Source organism: Hemitrygon akajei, chromosome 10 (assembly GCF_048418815.1).
Source record: "Hemitrygon akajei chromosome 10, sHemAka1.3, whole genome shotgun sequence".
Lineage (NCBI taxonomy): Eukaryota > Metazoa > Chordata > Chondrichthyes > Myliobatiformes > Dasyatidae > Hemitrygon > Hemitrygon akajei.
This window is the reverse complement of record NC_133133.1, coordinates 163,499,848-163,519,646: the sequence shown is the minus strand read 5'-3', so window position 1 is coordinate 163,519,646 and position 19,799 is coordinate 163,499,848. Positions and strand designations below refer to the sequence as shown.

Genomic DNA, 19,799 nt, shown 5'->3' with positions numbered 1-19,799 from the left:
TACAAAGTACCCAGGACATCTTTAGGGAGCGGTGTCTCAGAAAGGCATCGTCCATTAAGGACCTCCAGCACCCAGGGCATGCCCTTTACTCACTGTTACCATCAGGGAGGAGGTATAGAACCTGAAAGCACACTCAGTGATTCAGGAACAGCTTCTTCCCCTCTGCCATGCAATTCCTAAATGGACATTGAAGCTTTGTAAATACCTCACTTCTTTTAAATATACAGAATTTCTGTTTTTGCACATTTTAAAAATCTATTCAATATACATAATTAATTTACTTGTTTATTTATTATTAAGTTTGATTTTATTTATTATTACTATTTTTTTCTTTGCTAGATTATGTATTGCATTGAACTGCTTCTGCTATGTTAACAAATTTCATGTCACATGCTGGTGATAATAAACCTGATTCTGATTCTGATAGAACCTGGGGTGGTTAGTTACAAATGCCAATTTTTTTAAAAATCGCAAAGTGCAGGAAAAGTGTAGAGATAGATCACCGCTGAGGAAGTGGAAAGGATTAGAAATCATAAATACCCAGCACAGTTCTTGAACAAAGCAGCTTAAATTATAAAATCTTAGAGTGCCGGAGTCAGTGCAGTGTTGGCAAAATATACGCTCGTCCGCATTTTCTAATTCAGTGAGTTGTGATGAGTAGTGGAATGGAAAGCTGCAAATTACCAAAACAAAGTGACAAGAAAAATACAGTCGTGATGAAGCGAATACTATTACTAAGATTTCCTGCACTGCTGTCATGTGCCTTCTTAGAACAAAGTACTTTCTTACTATCAAGTCAAGCATGTTAGTCATTTGGCCAGTATGATGCAGTCTTGCAGGATTCAGACTTATTCTTTAGTCAGTCATGCAGCTCCTTCTGCTGGATATCAGGTGGTACTCCAGAGATTTATTGTACCCAAATATACTGAATTTTGCCAAATTCATTTTACTGAACGTGTTCTGCAATTCACTTTAAGCGCTTCAATTGCACTTAATGCCTTTTAGGCATGACATCAATCTAAAGAATGTAATAACTCCCTTCAATATTTTCTGTCAAGTCAAACATTGCATTAGTCATATTATATTTGCTTTGGTATTATAAATGTACAATTGTGAAAATGTTTTGGGTAATATCTTGTTTTAACTAAGCTGATCCTTGAGATGAGCAGATTGGCTTATTAGATAAAACTGAATATAATATTCCTATATTTTCTAGACTTCAATGACACCCAAGTCTCATTTGCTGCTACAAAAATGCCTGTGACCCTGACTATAGTCTCCCCAATCATTATTTCTCAACTACCCCTTGTCCCACCCTGCCATACAACAGAGCCAGCACTGGTAACACTGATCTGAAAGCTGCTGTCATTTTCTCTTGAGAGACGATATCACCCAACAGCATCCAAAATGGTATACTTGTTTGAGAAGGGAACAGCCCCAGGAAAGTCCTGTTCTACTACAATTCCCCTCCTGGCAGTCACCCACCTATCTGACCATACCTTTGGCATGACTACTTTCCTGAACCTCCCGTCTTTAACACTCTGTCTCCTGTCTGCTCCTCAGTGTCATGTTTTACAACTCCAAAATATAAAAACTAATTAAAAACAAAAACACAGAGCCAGGAATAACTCGTGTACATTTTTAGTTTTACTTTCAGCGGTACACACATATGACACGGTGGCGTGATGATGTATACCATTCACGTACTTCATACGTGAATTATTTAAACAAAGAATACTTAAATCAAAATACAAAGTATATGTACATCAGAATCAGATTTAATATCACCTGCACGTCATGAAATTTTTTAACTTTAAGGCAGTAATACAATGAAATACATAGTTAATGAATATAGAGAAAAAAACTGAATTACAGTAAATATATACATGTCTATTAAATCATTAAGTTAAAAAAAACAAATAAGAAAGTACTGAGGTAGTGTTCGAGGGTTCGACGGATATTCAGAAATCAGATGGCAGAGGGGAAGAAGCTGTTCCTGAATCACTGAGTGTGTGCCTTCAGGCTTCTGTACTCCTTTCCTCACTGTAACAGTGTAAAGAGGGCACGTCCTGAGTGGTGGGGGTCTTTAATGATAGACACTGACTTCCTGAGGCACTGCTCCTTGAAGTGGTCTTGGATACTATGGAGGCTAGTACCCATGATGGAGCTGATTCATTTTACAAGTTTCTGCAGCTTACTTCGAGCTTGTGCAGTAGCCACCCCACCTCCCCCCACCCCCCCCCCCACCCCCATACCAGACAGTGATGCAGCTGGCCAGATTGCTCTCCACGGTACATCTGTAGAGGTTTTTGTGTGTTATAGTGGACAAACAAAATCTCCTCAAACTTCTAATGAAATATAGCCGCTGTGTTGCCTTCTTTACAGCTACGTCAGTATGTTGCATCCAGGTCAGGCCCCCAGAAATATTGACACCCAGGAACTTGAAATCGCTTACTCTCCACTTCTGAACCCTCTTTGAGGATTGGTTTGTGTTCCCTCATCTTACCCTTTCTGAAGTCCAGAGTCAGGTCTTTAGTCTTGTTGACATTGAGCACAAGGTTGTTGCTGTGACACCAATCAACTAACTGGTATACAGTGTCTTGCTCCTGTACGCCCTTTCGTCACTGTCTGAAATTTTGCCAAAAATAATTGTATCATCAGCAAATTTATGGATGGCATTTGAGCTATGCCTAGCCACACAGTCACGGGTGTAGAGAGAGTAGAGCAGTAAGCTAAGCACACATCCTTGTAGTACACCAGTGCTGATTGTCAGCGAGGTGGAGACGTTATTTATAATCCACAAAAATTGTGGTCTTCCGGTTAGGAAGTTGAGGATCCAGTTGCAGAGAGAGGTACAGAGGCCCAGGCTCTGTAGCTTTTCAATCAGGACTGTAGGAATGATGATGTTCAAGACTGAGCTATAGTCAATAAACAGCATCCCGACATGTGTATTTGCATTGTCCAGGTGATCCAAGGCTGTGGAGAGCTATTAAGATAGTGTCTGTTGTCGATCACCCTCTTGAAAGACAGCTTGGCATTGGCCTCCTAGACAGAGTTCACAGGGTCACCAGATGCCATAAGGATTCTCATAGCTTTGGTTTTATTCTCCCTTTCAAAGTGAGCAAAAAGGCGTTGAGCTCATCTGGTCGTCAAACATTGCTGCCATTCATGCTGTTGAGTTTTGTCTGTAGGAAGTAATGCCTACAAATCCTACCAAAGCTCTCTCAGAATTGCAACTGGCTCTTGACATTGCCCTCTGCAAGTCGTACCTGGTTTTCTTATGCAGATCTGGGTTGCCAGGCTTAAGTACCACAGACCTAGCCCTTAGCAGACTATGAACCACCTGGTTCATCCACAGCTAAAGTAATATTTACAATAGTACTGATATATTAAATATACAACACTCCTTCCTGCTTAGCTATAAACTCCAACTCAATACGCAATGCAACTTATATACATAAACTATACATACAGTACACTATTTAATACAACTACTATAAAGACATCTACAGCAAAGTGTAATTTAAATTGCCCCATTGAGGCCTAAAGATTTAATCACTGTAGAGGATTTCTTTCTCCTGTGGTATCATGTCTTTCCTAACAAGGGAGGTCACTCTGCTTGACAGGTGAGACTTGTGGATGTGAAAACACTCGCAGGTTCTGTGCTCTCCTCAGTGGTGGTTATAGGACCTTACTCCAGGATTGCAGGAAGTGTATCTGACAGCTTCAGACACTTCCTTCTTATTTTCTAGCTTTTCTCTCTGGATCTATTTCAACCCTTCCTTCTCTCTAGGTCCCAGTTTCTCAGCTTTTGTCTCTGGATCTATTTCAACCCTTCCTCCTCTCTTGGTCCCAGTTTCTTTATCTCAATCTCTCTCGATCCCACTGTTGATCCTTTTCTAGGTCGCTCTTCATTCATGATCCCCATCACAGACTCGCTCAAGGTCTCCATCCCACTCATGCTCTTGTTCCAATCTATTGCTTTCTCATGTTCCTTCTCTCTTTCATCCCTTTCTCACACACATTATCTCTCTATCTCTTTTCTCCTTTCAACCTGATTTTCTTTTTCCTCACCTTTTTCTTCTTCTAGTTTCTTGTGAGTATCTCAGTATTCGCTAGTTTCCGGGGAGATTAGGTCTCATTTAACCTCTTCCATTTCCATAACACTTATGTCATCATCCTCTTTCTTTTCATTTTTCTTCTTTCTAGGATGTGCATCTTGATCTTAGGAAGGTGCATTTAGTTCACTGGAGTATTCTCTTGTTAATCTTTCTGTTGCTCGCTTTACGATCTGATCTTTCCTCTTGGTTTCCTCATCTACAACATCAACTGATGAATCCTCTGATTTTGTATCTCCATTGATGCCTTTCACTGTGGCCTTCCATTTGTCCAGCTGGACTTTGGTCTTTTAGTCTACTTTTACAAACAGCTTTTTGTCCCCACTTGAAATTCACGCAACAACCTTAACGCACACAGTAAATTCTGGTTCTTTATACTCACAAAAGCTGAATGCTTGCAACTTTCCTGAAGCTCCTTGAACTTTCTTCCAGCTTAAAATCAAGCCACATCTCACAAGTAACTGCCTGATTAACATATCAGAAGCTTTCTCAGAAACATTGTCTACAAAAACTGTGTAGTCGGACCACTGCTTTGTTCATTTTCATAACCCTCTGAGCAGCTCCCATGGTCCAGTACAGTGCCTTGAAAAAATATTCAGCCCCTACAACTATTTTCACATTTTATTGTCTCATTTTCTAGATTTAAAACATATTGAAGTAGGATTTCTGAGCTAATCAATAAAATTTGTCAAATCAAAAGAAACATTCCAAAACCCGTTAACAACAATTCACTAAAAATTAAAAACCAAATTTGTGAGACTGAAGAAGTATTTATCCTCTTTGTAATTGCTACACTAACTTTTTCAATTCACCCAATATGTTGATGTAGAAAATTGGAGGATCACCTAATTAAACATCCCCTCTCTCTGTAAGGTCTAATAGTCTGGTAGATTTTCAACAGACTAAACCAAAATGAAGACAAATTAGCATCAAGACAAGTCAAGGAAATGATCATGCTGAAGCACAAATCTGGGACCATCTCAAAGGCACTGAACATACCTTGCTCAGTGCAGTCCATTCTGAAAAAGTGGAAAAAATAGGAGATCACAGCCACACTGCATAAGTCAGGCTGCCCCTCTACCGAAGAAGAATGGCACTTGTAAGAGATGCCAAAAGTGACTCTGAGTGAACTTCAGAAGCCAGTGGCTACAACTGGAGATGAAGTTCATGGCCCTGCAATCTCTAAGGCCTTAAACAAAATGGGTATTTATGGAAGAGTGGCAAGGAAGAAGCCCTGAGTAAAAAAAAATAGCCTTGTACAAAAAGACTTTACAATACACACTTAGAATATTCTGTAAAAATGTGGAAGGAGGTCTTATGATCAGATGAAACTAAAGCAGAAATTTTTTGGCCTCAACACTAAGCAGTACGTGTGGCATAAATCTAATACTGTGTATCAGTCAGGTAGCACTGTCCCTACTGTAAAATATGGTGGAAGTAGAATCATGCTACAGGGATGCTCTTCAGCAGCAGGGTCTGGAAATCTGATCAGAACTGATAGAAAGGTGAATGCTGTGAAATACAGAGAAAACCTGATAGCCTCTGCCAGAAGGTTTAAACTAGGGAGGAAGTTCTTCTTTCAGCAGAACAATGACCCAGAGCAACCATGGAGTGACTTCAAATGAAGAACAATGATGCCCTTGAGTGGCTCAGTCAATGTCCTGACTTTTACCTGATCAAACATCTCTGATTGCTATCCATCGACTCTCCCCAGCTAACGTAACACTGCTTGAGGGATATTTTGCAATGAGGAATGGGCAAACCTTGCTCCATCACATTGTGCAAAGCTAATAGAGACTTATCCAAAAAGAATACTGGCTGTAATAGCTGTGAGAAATGATTCATCTGAGTACTGAGCAAAGGGCGGATGAATACTTTTGAACTGTTAACATTTAAGTTTGTGAATTTTTAGTTTTTTTTATACAAGAGTGTTTCCCAATCTTTTTTTTAACCCCAACACCCCCCAAAGCACTTTTGTACTTGCCCACAGAACACCTTCATACTTGCCTATGCCCCTCTTAGGCACAATATATTTTCCGGTGACCCTATACAGTAAAAACATGTCTACCATATGCCAACATGACAAAAATGATTCTACTTTATTTTTTTTTGTCTTTAAACCTAGCTTACACAGTGCCTGTATGCTGTACAGCAGCTTTGATAGCAATGTGATCCTTGAGCTTAATGGTTTTTAGCAAGAGTTGGAATATCTGGTTCAAGTTATAACAACAAAAGCCCCAAGTCCCTATGCATAGCAATGTCCAAGTGGTTTCTGTTTTTTGTGAGTATGTGGTTCACTGCACTACAGCCTCATTCAACAAGATGGAAATGCAATGAAGAGCAGTTTGGCTCTCCTCCAAAGACCAGGAAACTTCATATGACAATGTAGCCACATACCACAAAAGATGGCATTTTTGAAAAGCACACTTGCTTCTTCATCATTCTGAATTTTGATATTTCTTCTTACAAGCTCTCTTCCTGTTCTTCCACTTTGCAAAGAAATGGGTTAATTACTGACTCCGTAATTACCAGATTGTTCAAATCCTTGAATCAATTCTGAAAATCCTTCTTCAGTGACTGTATGTGTAAGCAGTACTCTTACAAATCACCATCTGTGAAAGAGGGTGCCATACTTTCTATGCAAGGAAACTGTGAGAACGTAATTCTCCCAATGTTTTGCTTATGCATTCCCAATTAAAGTGGACACTGTACTTTTTTTGGTCTGGATTTAATTGAATTTCTCACCTTGCAGTTTCATATTTAGAATATTCCTTTTGTCATACAGATTGGCTAGGTATGCCACATCTCCATGTAGAAGTTCAGTGGTGTTTCTCCAGCTTTTGTTGACTTTGAACAAAAATTCAATCACAGGGTCAAAAAGATCAAAATAAACATTTTAAGCAGTTACAGCCAACACACTTCAGTGTGAAGAAGCATTCAAACTTTTCATCAGTATCTTGGCATAACTGGTGAAATATTCTGCTATTTAATGGATGAGCTTTAATTTTGTTGATATTACAAGAGTCATGCTTGAAAAAGTCGCTGACTGAGATTTTTGGTTGTGAGTTGCCTGATGATGAATTACACAATGGATTACAGACTTAGAATTTCTTTTTTCATAAATGCCACTAAATCAGCATGGTGATCTGTCATATATGGTGCTCTACCTGATGTACAAGAAATCATGTTCCTAATCCGAATACTTCTATCCTCAATATACATTTTGATCTCATCGTAGATTCTCTTTTAATATTTGTTTTTAACTTATTACAGAAGAGAATCTCTTCATAAACTTTTCCATTTTTGATAAACTGTACATATGCCATTAGCAATGCCTCATTGTCTCACACATTTAACTCATCCAGTTGTGTCCCAAATTCGGATTTTTGTAGCTCTGTGCACAGTTGATACTCAATGTCTTCACTCATTTCATCAGTACGACAAGCAACAAAGTTATTACTCAGAGGAATTGATTTTAAAATACTGGTATCCATTTTAAGAACAGTGGTGAACACTTCTAATACAGCAAGCATTATTAATCTTTCAGCAATTGTATGACATTTCCCACACTTTGCTATCATTTTGGAAATGTTATAAGAAGCAATGAGGCCACTATCAATGTCATCTTTAGCTTTCTTGACAAATGACTCAAGTGTGCAAAGTTTTTCAAATGTTTCATCTTCTGGAACTGAGTAATACCATAAATAGCCTTTTCAGGATTCCTTTTACAGAAGTGTTCCTGCAATTTTGATGGTTTTATGGCTTCATTAGACAGTACAGTACTACAAATAAGACACATGGGGTGTCACTGATCTGACGGGAACAGAATAAAACCATACCCCAGGTATGTAACATTGTACTGACACATTTTCTGTAGTTAGTTTGTTAGCAGGATTAGAAATCAAGGTTTCACCACCTTCAGACTCAGAGAGCGCACCATATTTATTCATCATTAATGAGGCTAAATTAAAATTTAAAAATTAACACAAACTGGGAATGCCTATCGGATGTTGACAACGGCAGTGAGTTGACACAGATGATCAGGTTTCATGCCTCAAATAGGGTGGAACTCACCCCCCCCCCCAAGAATCTTGAATGCCCCCTGGGGTGGGGGGAGGGTGGTACTGCCCCTTTTGGGAAACACTGCTTTAAAATTTTCCCTGTTTTGGGGCTATCCTGTGAAAAAAGGAGCATGCAATTCACAAATAAAAATTCTCAGTTAAATTCATCAAAACTGCTGGTTGTAAAACTCTTATCTGAACAAAGCTTTGGGGGCTGAATACTTTTACAAGGCCCTGTATGCTTTCCAACCAGAGGAATAAAGATTGGTACCAATACCTTTTTGAGCAACAGTTCATGGTATGCAACATGAGAGGCATCATCCAGTACCTTAATTAATTGGCCTCTTTATTGTTAGACATTATATTCATATCAAGATCTGATATTGATTTGAAAAAAGTGATCATTAGGAAAAATGCGAATATGAATTCTGTGCAGCCCTAAACACTTAAACAACTCATCTTAAAAAGAATAACAATTTGGAAAGTAATGGTTTAATTCAGAAATGGACAAGTTAGCATTCATTTCAAGAGGACTAGAAGATTTAATGCTGAGACTTTATAAGGCATTGGTGAAACTATATTTGGAGTATTTTAAGCAGTTATGGGCCTTATTTTTAAGCAAAAATGTGTTGGCATTGGAGAAAGTCCACAAGAGGATTATGAGAATGATCCTAAGAATGAAAAGGTTAACGCATGAGGAGTGCTTGATGGCTCTAGGCCTGTACTCACTGGAGTTTAGTAGAATAAGGGGGGGGATCTCAGTGAAACCCATTGGATATGGAAAGGTGTGGATAGAATCAACATGGAGAGAATATTTCCAATAGTGGGAGAGTTTAGGAACAAAGGGCAGAGCCTCAGAGTAGAAGAATGTCCCTTTAAACAGAAATCAGGAGGAATTTATTCAGCCTGAGGGAGGCGAATCTGTGGAATTCATTGTCACAGATGGCTGTAGAGGCCAAGTCATTGGATATACTTAAAGCAGAGGAAAGATTCTTGATTAGTAAGGGCATCAAAGGTAAGGGGGACAAGGCAGGAGAATGGTGTTGAGAGGTAAAATATATTAACAATGATCAAATGGTGAAGCAGACTCAGTGGGCTAGGTGCCCTAATCTTATTTCAATGTCCTATGGTCTTCTCAGTGCTTTTCAACGGATTAACATATATATCCACAATTGAGATTCCAAGCGATAAAGACCAGACTATCCACACCATCATTCAGAAGCATTAAATAGGAGACTAGACACATCATCTAGTTAAGTCATTATTGACAATTAAATTACTATTCAATTGTTCAATTCAATTCAATTGAATTCAATTGTTATAAAACAGCAGTATTGGTAGAAAGCCAGTCACGTATTTTAACAAAATCAATTGAGAGAGCATATGAACGGTTGTGAGAAGTTGGAGGAATAATGAACAATAAAATGTTGCTGGGGGGCAGTGAAGCCCAATGTTTATGCTCTTCACAAGAAGAAGAAAAAGCCCTTAACTTCGAATGGAGTCATCGGGACACTATCGTGACAGCATTTCTTTAGCAGGCTTTCTTGTTTTTACGAGGCCGAGTTGCTAGCTCGACACTCAACCCAGCACGGATGGAAAATGTGCAAGGGAGCTGGCTCCAGCACTGATGCCACTATACCAACCAACTGGCAGCTCTTCATAAACTCAAGTTCTATTCACCAGTACCGATGTTTTAATGAAAAGTCATCAACCTAAAACATTAACAATTTCTCTCTTCATAGATACTGCCTGACCTGTTGAATATTCTTAACATTTTTATGTTCTGTTTCAGATTTCCAAAATCTACAGTATATTGACTTTAGGTCCTATTAAGCAAATTAGGAGTTAACCTAGGGGATTTAAACCATTGCTCATTTTTAAAAATATTGATCCACATATTGTCTTTAATTTCTGATTAGTCAAAACACTATTTCTTTTTACTAAATTGAAAGGTGGGAAATAAAGGTGAGGGAATATTCTAGATAAAAATGGGTATAAAGTGGCCTTTTTTTCATTTTCCGTGTTTTTGAAAGCAACAGCTTGATAGGGAATCAAGTACGTTGCTCTTTTTTACTAGTCATTTGTTTACATTTATGCAAACTTCAAAATGGGGTGGCACGGTAGCACAGTGGTTAGCACAACACTTTACAGTACCAGCGACCAGGTTCAATTCTCGTCGCTGCCTGTAAGGAGTTTTTACGTTCTTCGTGTGACTACGTGGGTTTCCTCTGGGTACTCCAGTTGCCTCCCACAGTCCAAAGACCTACCAATTGGCAGGTTAATTGGACATCATAAATAGTCCCATAATTAGGCTTGGATTAAATAAATAAACAGAACGGGGATCGCTGGGTGGCAAGGCTCGAAGAGCCAAACGGGCCTATTCTGCGCCGTTATCTCAATAAACTAAAAAAAATTAACTCTACTCAAATAGAATATTTAATAAATAAAAAAGCTTTATTACGTGCACTGCAAGTAATGGAAATTAAAGCCACGCAAATAATTGTACTCATGAGTCATGGAACTAAATAAATAGTTTCCGGGCAGAGAAGGTGCCAGCAACATGCATTGTGACCTCCACGACAACCACCATTCAAAAAGCATCTAACATTATACCTTCATATTTTAATCTCTTTCCTTCACACATTGCTGTCTTCACCCTTTGCTTTCTGTTTTTCTCTCTTCACTGCCATTCATGCCTCCGCTCTTTATTAATCCCCTATTTTATTACTTCAATATTTGGGATCCGAGTTCCTGAATACAAAGTAATGCGAGAAGCAGTGGTGTGGGCTGCAGATTATCAGGATATTGTTGCCTAGAATTATTACTCCCTCCATGTTCTCTAATTCTGTAATATTTGCTCTCATTATTTTCAACCCCTTATTCTCTGGTTGCCATTTGAGGGAACGGGTTCTTCTATTTTCCATTTTGGTGAAGGAAGTGACCAGAATAGAGCTTAAAGATAAACATCCTTTATTGAAGATAAACACTCAACTAACAGTAGTGACTCACATAACAATAACCGGAAATCATAGGGTACACAGTTCTTAAAAAGAGATACATCATTCTGCAGATGCGCGGTAGAGAGCATCCTGACAAGCAGCATCTCTGCTTGGTATGGAAACTGAACAGTGGCAAACAGGAAGGCTCTGCACTGGGTAGACAAACTACCCACTGCATCAGGGGCACCAGCCTACCTGCTATCAAGAACATATACACAGAAAGGTGCTGGAAAAGGGCCAGTAACCTCACAAAAGATCCCGCCCACCCTGTTCATGGGCTGTTTGTCCCACTCCCATTAGAGAGGAGACTAGGTAGCATCCACACTAGGTCCAGCAGATTTAAAAATACTTTCCCCAAGCAGTAAAACTGATCAACAGCTCCACCCACTAACTCCACCACAGTCAGTCACAGCTCGATTACACTCTATGGCCATACAATCAATCTACATATATAAGCTATCTTATGTACATTATGTTTTTCATTATTATTGTGGGGGGTTTTCTGTGCTGCATTAGATCCGGAGTAACACTTATTTCATTCTCTTAACTGTTTACTGCTCTTCATAGTATTTTTTGATATTTAGAAACTTTTCATTTATTTTTGAAAGCATCTTCACTTTACAGAATTTTTTTGCATCTGCCCAAGACTTTTGAACAGTACTGTTTATATATAAACACACATATATAAAAATTATTCCATCAATCAATTGTTTACACTGAATATAACTTTATGAAGTTTGACAATCACAACCTTTATGGTCAATTATTCTAAATTTATTTAATCATTTTCCAGCCATGAACCATAACAGCACAATATAATCAAAACTATAATTCTGCAGTATCCACTGTGGCTCAGAAATTGATAAGCCCAATAACTTACTTTCCAATAAGCTTTACAAAAGGCAAATTTTGCAACCCGTTTATATTAAACATACATACCATGAGTACAGAATATCACATACATTTCTAAATACCTATCATGACTGCTAAATTTAACAAGGAACAATACATTCATTACAGCTATGCATTACTTCCAAGCATGTATCCCTCATGTATTGCAGCCGTAAAACAGCGAAACCTCAGTTATCAGGACTGAGAACCTTGCAGCTTGTTATATAATTACCAATTTGGATCAAATATAGGAAGGTCTGATTATTATGTTTGCAGACAACATGGAAACGGGTGGAGTTGATGCTGAGCAAGATACTCATAGGCTGAAGAACGTTATTGATCAGCTTGCAAGATGCTGTTGGATCTGGTGATATTGATCCAGAGGTTCTTCAGGTCAAGAATAAGGCATAAAACTTGGTGCTACAGCCATTTTATTAAGTATTACAGGAACAAAATGACAAGGAAAAGAAACTGTGGTCATCTCATACTTGGTCCAGAGATGAAAAAAAACATTACATTAATAATGATGAAGGGTTTCGGCACGAAACGTCGTCACTACCTCCTCCCATAGATGCTGTCTGGCCTGCTGAGTTCTTCCAGCATTTTGTGTTTTTATTCATTTCCAGCATCTGCAGATTCACTCGTATTACATTAATAATAATTGGCCTATAAATTAGACAGATTCAAGTGATGCAGAAATACTGAGAAGCTTCAAGAATTAGACATGCCACAATTTCTACAAAATTTTCTGAGCAATTACACACAAGTGATTACATAAAAATACATGTATGGGGAAGATCAAACTACAAGAAAAGCAACAAAGACACGAGGATGTCCCGATGAAGGGTCTCGGACAGAAATGTTGACTGTTTACTCCTTTCCATAGATGCTGCCTGGCCTGCTGAGTTCCTCCAGAATTTTGTGTGTGTTGCCAAGAAAAATACCAATTTTACACCCTAATCCAACAATAGGCAGCACCATTAAATTTAATCTTGATAAGAGCAAAGCGTTGGCATGATAGGATCTTACTGAGTGTCAGAGGAGCTTCAGTGTACAAGTTCAAAAGATCTCCAAGACTGCTGAAGCTGATCAGAGAGTGAGGAAAGCATAGGACTTCATTAAACAGGGCAGAACATATGAGCAGGGAAATTATGGCACAACTTTAAGAGCATTGGTTAGAACAATGTTTACAGTCTGTTCACCATAATGTACGAAGACTGTGACTATATTGAAGAGAGTGCAGTGGAGCCTCACCAGGATGTTTGCCTGCAATGAAGTATTTCACTCAGGAGAGACTGGAGAAGTAGGGTCTAATGTCTTTAGAATGGAGGGCGTGGGGGGGGCTTGGGAGAGGTATGCAAAATTATGAGGGGCATGGGTAAGTAGATAGTAATAAACTTTCCCCCAAATGAGAAGTGTCATTAGTTCAGGGCAAAGGACAAGATGTTTAGAGGGGATCTGACGAAGAAAACATTCCACTGGAGAATAACACCGTTCCACCACTACTCTGTCTTCTATGCGCAAACCAGTTTGGGTAAGATGGTGGCGCGTTCAGGTGCAGTGGCCTCTCAGAGGCCAGACAAAGCTGCTTTTTTCTTTTGTTAAATGTCTTTTTTTAAAAAATGATCACAAGATAGTGTTGGACTCCAAGAATTTCGGGTACTCCAGGTCTACCCCATCAGTGAGCTGCTCATTGGTGGAGGTGCTGGACTTGGTGCAGACAGTGTTGCACACTGCAGGAAAGCATCGAAGGCATCAGAGTTGGTGCTTAAAGGAGGCGTGAGGTGTAGCTAGCCATAGGTGATTGTCTTGGTCATTTCTCTTGCAATCTCAAGACCCTGTTGGACATTGATAAAGCAAAATGCCACAGGTCGGTTTCCCTCGCTTGTGGCATGACAGCCAGCGGGGGAGCTGCAAGGCCTTGGCTGTAGTAAAGACTAGGCCTCAAGCGTGGTGTAGTGCGGGGTCCATGCTCGGTTGGTGCAAGCCTCTCCTAGAGCTGCCCTCTAGTGTTCGATCGGTGGAATGACAGGCAGGATAGTGAGTATATGCTTGCCTGCACACTGCCAGGCAGTGCACTATCAATTTGCAGGACACGTCACTCAGGGACTTGAGCTATGTGGTTTTTCTGTTTGACTGTGCGTGCTTGCTAATTTAAATGTGCTGTGTATGTTTTGCACCTTGGCCCCAGAGGAAGCTGTTTCATTTGGCTCTGTTCATGTACGGTTGAATGATAATTAACTTGAATGTGAAATTGAATTGAATTTGACTCAAACTACTAAGTCACCATGGATCATTGAGAAGTATGAAGATGAGCACTTAAATCAACAATTCATGGGACACTACTAAGGGCTGATAAATGGGGTATTTGGCAAGATGAAGTTCACATCTGTTGTGCTATATAGCTTTGCCTCTCTGATAAGTTACAAGCTGGTACATTCCAGTATTTGCCATTCAGAGAAAGCGGCTGCACTAAAGGTAGAATAGCACTGAATACCAACCTGCCCAAGAAAGAGGCCATGTTCTGAGAGAGAAGTACCGTCGAGAGAGCAGCCATTCTGAAGGACGGACATTACCAGGTAGTGGTCAGGGTGAAGAAGAAGTGATACCACTGGGACAGGAATGGAGCGGAATTGAGAAGGAACCTGTCAGAATAATGAGCTAATAGCGGGCAGGGCTACTTCTTCATTGAATGTTGTACTTGTTGAAAAAGCATATACAGTGCCTATAAAAAGTATCCACTCCTCCTCCCACCCCCCCCCCCCCCGGAAGTTTTCATTTTTTATTATTTTACAACATCGTGTCAAAGTGAAAACAGGTCTCTACAAATAGTGTCCCGGTAGTTGCTGAGGTCATTTTTTTCAGAAAGTTTGCAGGGTAAGGAGGTAATAATATTGAGATTGAGGTTTAGGCAAACAGGGTTAAGTAGTACATTGTTCTTAATGAAGAAACAATGAGAGGTATGAGTACTGAAACGGTTGAGCATATACTAATAAGATGTCCAATAGAATGGGGGGGGGTGATTGTAAAGTTATCACGAAATAAAAACAATTTAACAATAACAGTGCAGTTCCTTAAGAATACGGGTCTTTTTTATATAGAATTTGATACGATTATCATTATGTAGGATTTAGATCCCCTGACCCACATTCCAGTACAGGAGACGGCGGTAATGCACCTTAAAGCTGTTTGCCAACCGCCATAAAATCTAAGCAAAAAGTTTGCAGGTCTGCCACTGTGAAAGTAACAGAAGAAACAGCAGGTAAAATATTCCTTTCCCAAACTTCTTCCACTTTCAACAGATCTAGACTTAGAAATTAAGAAATCGGCACACCTGGGAGAAACATGACCTAATCTTTCAGCTGATCACTATTAAAAGGTCCCGCTCCTTCTCAGTAAACCTGGGTCCACGCTGCCTGCCTTCTCCTCCCGATTTGCAGGTTGGAGCAGTGCTGTCTCTTTAAAAATTGTTCCCAAGTCACAGCTGCATGGTTATGTGCTGGAAACCAGACGATATTGTGGTAGAGGAGCTCAGCTCAAGCGCTGAAACCGGGAAACTTCACTGTTTATTTGTTCCTTTTAGTCGCAATTTTTTAAAAAAAAACAGCGACCAACGATTTTTATACTTAACTGTTTTCAATGACACGCTGATCTAATGCTCTCAAATAAAAGCAGAATATCTTTTTAATAGAATTATCTAATCTTGTTTCGAATTTACCCCGCCCAAACCAAATTATCTTCTGCTTTCACTAATGACCATGCCTCGCACTTCCCTAAAGCTCACCCACAATGGTGAACAACCACAGTATTTTTTTATTTGAGTGAATATTGGTAACCTTTTCACCACTTAGGGCGAGGAAACAGTTAACTATTTCTCTTTGTACCTTTCTCCAGTTAATGGCCAATTGAGTAACAATCTCAGGTGATCGCCCTGTTGAGATTGTTATTTAATGACACATGAGAAATAAATTTCATTATTAAGTCAAGTATATATTTAATCAAGACCACGAGAACATTTTCCGACTATTTATTGATACTAATTTGCATAACTTTTCTTAACTGTTTACTATTATGTGCCTGAAGCTATTGTATATAAATAATTAGAGTCGCACGTTACAAATGGACAGAAAATTAAGTCCAGGATACCTATACAAATTTAAGAATTTCTTTATTGCTTCCGCCACTGAGGATTTTGCAAAGAACAACGATTCTTACAATTTTCAGAAAATGTTTTGGCAGAAATATCTTGGCTGGCATTCCGGCAGATGTTCTCCTTAGAATGTTTTTTCAACGTATTGAAACGAATGTTAGTTCATTGTAAGATATAATACATTAAATAAAATATGAATTCATTTCAATCACTAAAATCAACTCGGGCAAAACGTGGTGTAATTTCTCGTACTCTGATGGCTAAAGTGCTAAACTTTATCATTTATAAATATCCATATATTCATAAAGATTCCCTTTGTATTGATTGACAAATATAAATACAAGCAGTACTGAATCTGGTAACTACCAAAGTAACATTAAGGAAAAGTTTGTGTCATTTTCCACGCTGTAATAACCGCTGATCTAAAGCACTGAAACTCGCTGGATGATGTTTGGGGAGAGTTCCAGTAGTCTAAATAAAGTGAAATTTGAGATGGACCGAGAAAGAAAACAGGGGTGGGTGGGGGGATGTTGAATAAGGTCAAATGCTGAAGATAATGACATTACAAAAGCAGGGTTGTGTTGACATGTTGCGCTCCGGGCGACTCGTCCCCCTGGAAAGGAGATAATTTCACCGCCAGCCTGGTTACCTCAGCTGTCAACATGCATCTCAGTCAAACTCACAGAAACTTCGCAAACTGGTGACATTTCGCGAACGAGTGAAATGAAAAAGTCCCGCCATGCCGTTTAGAGCGCGACATGCCCGAGCCCGACGTGCGAGTGACTTTATCTCAAAAGGCCGATGTTTCACTCACCCCCAACACAGCCGGCTCCCTTCGTTTCGCGACCCCGCTTCCTCCAACACCAGCTCGTGCGCATGCCTGGCCGGACATGCCGCAGTGCGCGCGCCCAGCATCCGAGCGGGGAGATCCGCGCACACGCGTGGCTCTGGACCAACGAGTCGGTGAAGACCGCCGCTCTTCCGGTAGTTCCTACGATATCGTGAACGTGGGATAAAGTTTCTCTCTCCCCACCTCTCAAATCTACTCGTCAGCTTGTTTTCCCTCCAGTCTCGGCCCGAAACGTCGACTGTAATTTTTTTTTCCCATAGATGCTGCCTGGTCTGCTGAGTTCCTCCAGCATATTTTGTGTGTGTTGCTCGGGTTTCCAGCGTCTGCAGATTTTCTCTTGTTTATGAATAAAGTTATTGCGAGTTTGTCAGTGTTGGTTTTGTTTGATTGTTGTATCCTCTACTCCAAGAGGGTGGAGACACGCTGCTAACACAGATGTGAGCTTCAAATGGCCGCGGCCATCTCGGGTTTCCAGGGAGGCACAGTGACGGGTGAGGACTATCTGAATGAGTTAATTCTAATGTATCACTGTAAGAACTCCAAAAAGGGACCGGAGTTTAATTTTGCTACAACGAAATCCAAGAATTCGCTACTGAAGAGTGACACAAACTCTTTGGTCGCATATTTACATTCGTATCTTAGCAATTCCTATTTGTTTACCAGGAACCCTCACGGAGTCGTGGCAGTGACTGTTTTTTAAGGATTTCCCTCAGATACTGGTCAAATTACTATTTGTTTCAAACGTTTTCTGCATTTAATTGCGGATGGAATTTATTGATGTTGACGTACACTATCCTACCGGTTATTTTAGCTAGAACCATTTAAAGTAAACAGCAGGTTTGATTAGTGTGGACAGCCTCTTTGATCTCAGTATCTTCCGATACACTTCTAAAAAGCCGATTGTTATTAAATACAGGCGAACTATAAATGCACAGAAATGCCGGTGGATCAATTAACAAGGCCAGCGCTTCCCGTGTTGCTCATCCAAATTCCATGATCACGGTAACAACAAATACAGTGGGGTTTCTACACACTTACTCACAAAGAACAGTGTGCACAGCAAATGGAGCTGTTGCCAGAGTTCCATCCCGAGCGCCGTTGATGTGCGGCGTTTGCATGTTCTCCTTAATGAGTGCGAGGGTTTCCTCTAGGTGCTCCAGCATCTCAAAGATGCTGCTCATCGACTAGTATTGTCGTAGAAAAGCAGCATCCATTATCAGAGATCCCCACCACCCAAGCCGTGCTCTCTTCTCACTGCTGCTGTCAGCACCACCAGGTTCAAAAAGTTACTACCGTCAAACTCTTGAATAAAAGTACACTCACTTGCCCTATGTTTGCCCTAAGATGTTTCCCACAACCAATGATCTCACTTTATGGACTCTTCATCTCTTGTTCTCGTTATTTACTTATATTTGCATTTGCACAGTTTGCTGTATTCTTCACTCTGGTTGATCTTTCATCGATTCTGTTATAGTTGCTATTCTATAGATTTGCTGAGTACGCCCAGAGGAAAATGAGTCTCATGTTTGTATATGGTGACATATATGTACTTTGATAAAATTTACTTTGAATTGGTTGTGGTAACTTATTGGCATTGCAAGCAATTGGTAAGAGAATTGGGGTGAGGTGGGGAGGGGAGAGGACGCTGAGAGAAAGCTTGCATGGAAATAAGCAAGAGAATTGGGATTTTAATTGACCTCTTACAGCATAGTGAAAACATGAAATACTCATTTAAAAAAATTAAGCTCATGTGGCATTCTTCATAGTAATTTCAATTTGAAGATATTGCTTACTTGTTAATCCTATTTCCAAGCTTTATTGCTTTAGAGAAATTCAATTAATTAAAACCACAAACTGCTACAGCCATGAAAAAATTCTGTCAGTTAGTGTTGATAATTTGTGGCAATAATCAAACTACGAGCAGGTGAACAAATCATCAGCAAGAAACACACCAGTGTGAATTGTGTTGTGGAGATAATCATCAACATTCCAAGTGAAATGCAGGGAGCCATACAAAGCACTAATTGTCATCTTTTCCAACTACGCTAAGGAATTTGATCCAATGAATCAGGAAGAACCATGGAATGCTCCCCTCAAATCCACCATAGAAATTCTTTACTATTTTACAATTTTCTGCATGATGGCAGTCAAGCCATGATCCTAACCAGTAGGTCCATAACAGAATGGATCTTCATGAAGACCGGTGTCATTTTTCTCCCCCTCTGCTCATTCTTTCTTACATTGTTTCATCTCCAGCAGACTTCCTGCAGGAGTGAAGCTAATCCTCAAAATCAATGGTTAATTTTCAATTTACAAGTACTCCACACTAAAATTAAGGTCACCCAAACCTCAATATCTCAGTGCAGAAGTTGATGCCCATGTTTGTGTACACTGATGTCTGAGCACACAAGAAATGGACCTTGATCGAACCTTCATTGCACAAAACTGTCCTCTGACAATAATTCATGGGACACCTTGGAAAATACAAGGTACCTCTCAGCCAAGGTAGATATTGATGATATGACTCATCAACACATTCCTTTTGATACCATAAGCTATGAACAAATAAAGAAAAAGCTGTTTATAGCATAGACGTCAGACCTGGCACAAACCTCATGGCCTACAGGAAGATCCATGTCCTCTTATACATTTCTGAGATCTGGACTATCTACATTAGGCTTGTCAATACATTGGAATGTTGCCACTTATGTCTCTGCAAAATGCTCTAAA

At 39.7% G+C, this 19,799-nt stretch overlaps 1 protein-coding gene across 2 annotated transcripts in view; it reads right to left on the bottom strand.

Moving 5' to 3' along the window:
* Positions 1-17,270, bottom strand: part of LOC140734903 (small integral membrane protein 29-like) — a 95,672-nt gene extending 78,402 nt beyond the window's left edge. For both annotated transcript variants that reach the window (XM_073059580.1, XM_073059579.1), the window contains exon 1: positions 17,034-17,270. The gene's annotated coding sequence lies outside the window, so the exon portion shown is untranslated. The remainder of the gene's footprint in view (positions 1-17,033) is intronic.
* Between the last annotated feature and the right edge of the window lie 2,529 nt (positions 17,271-19,799).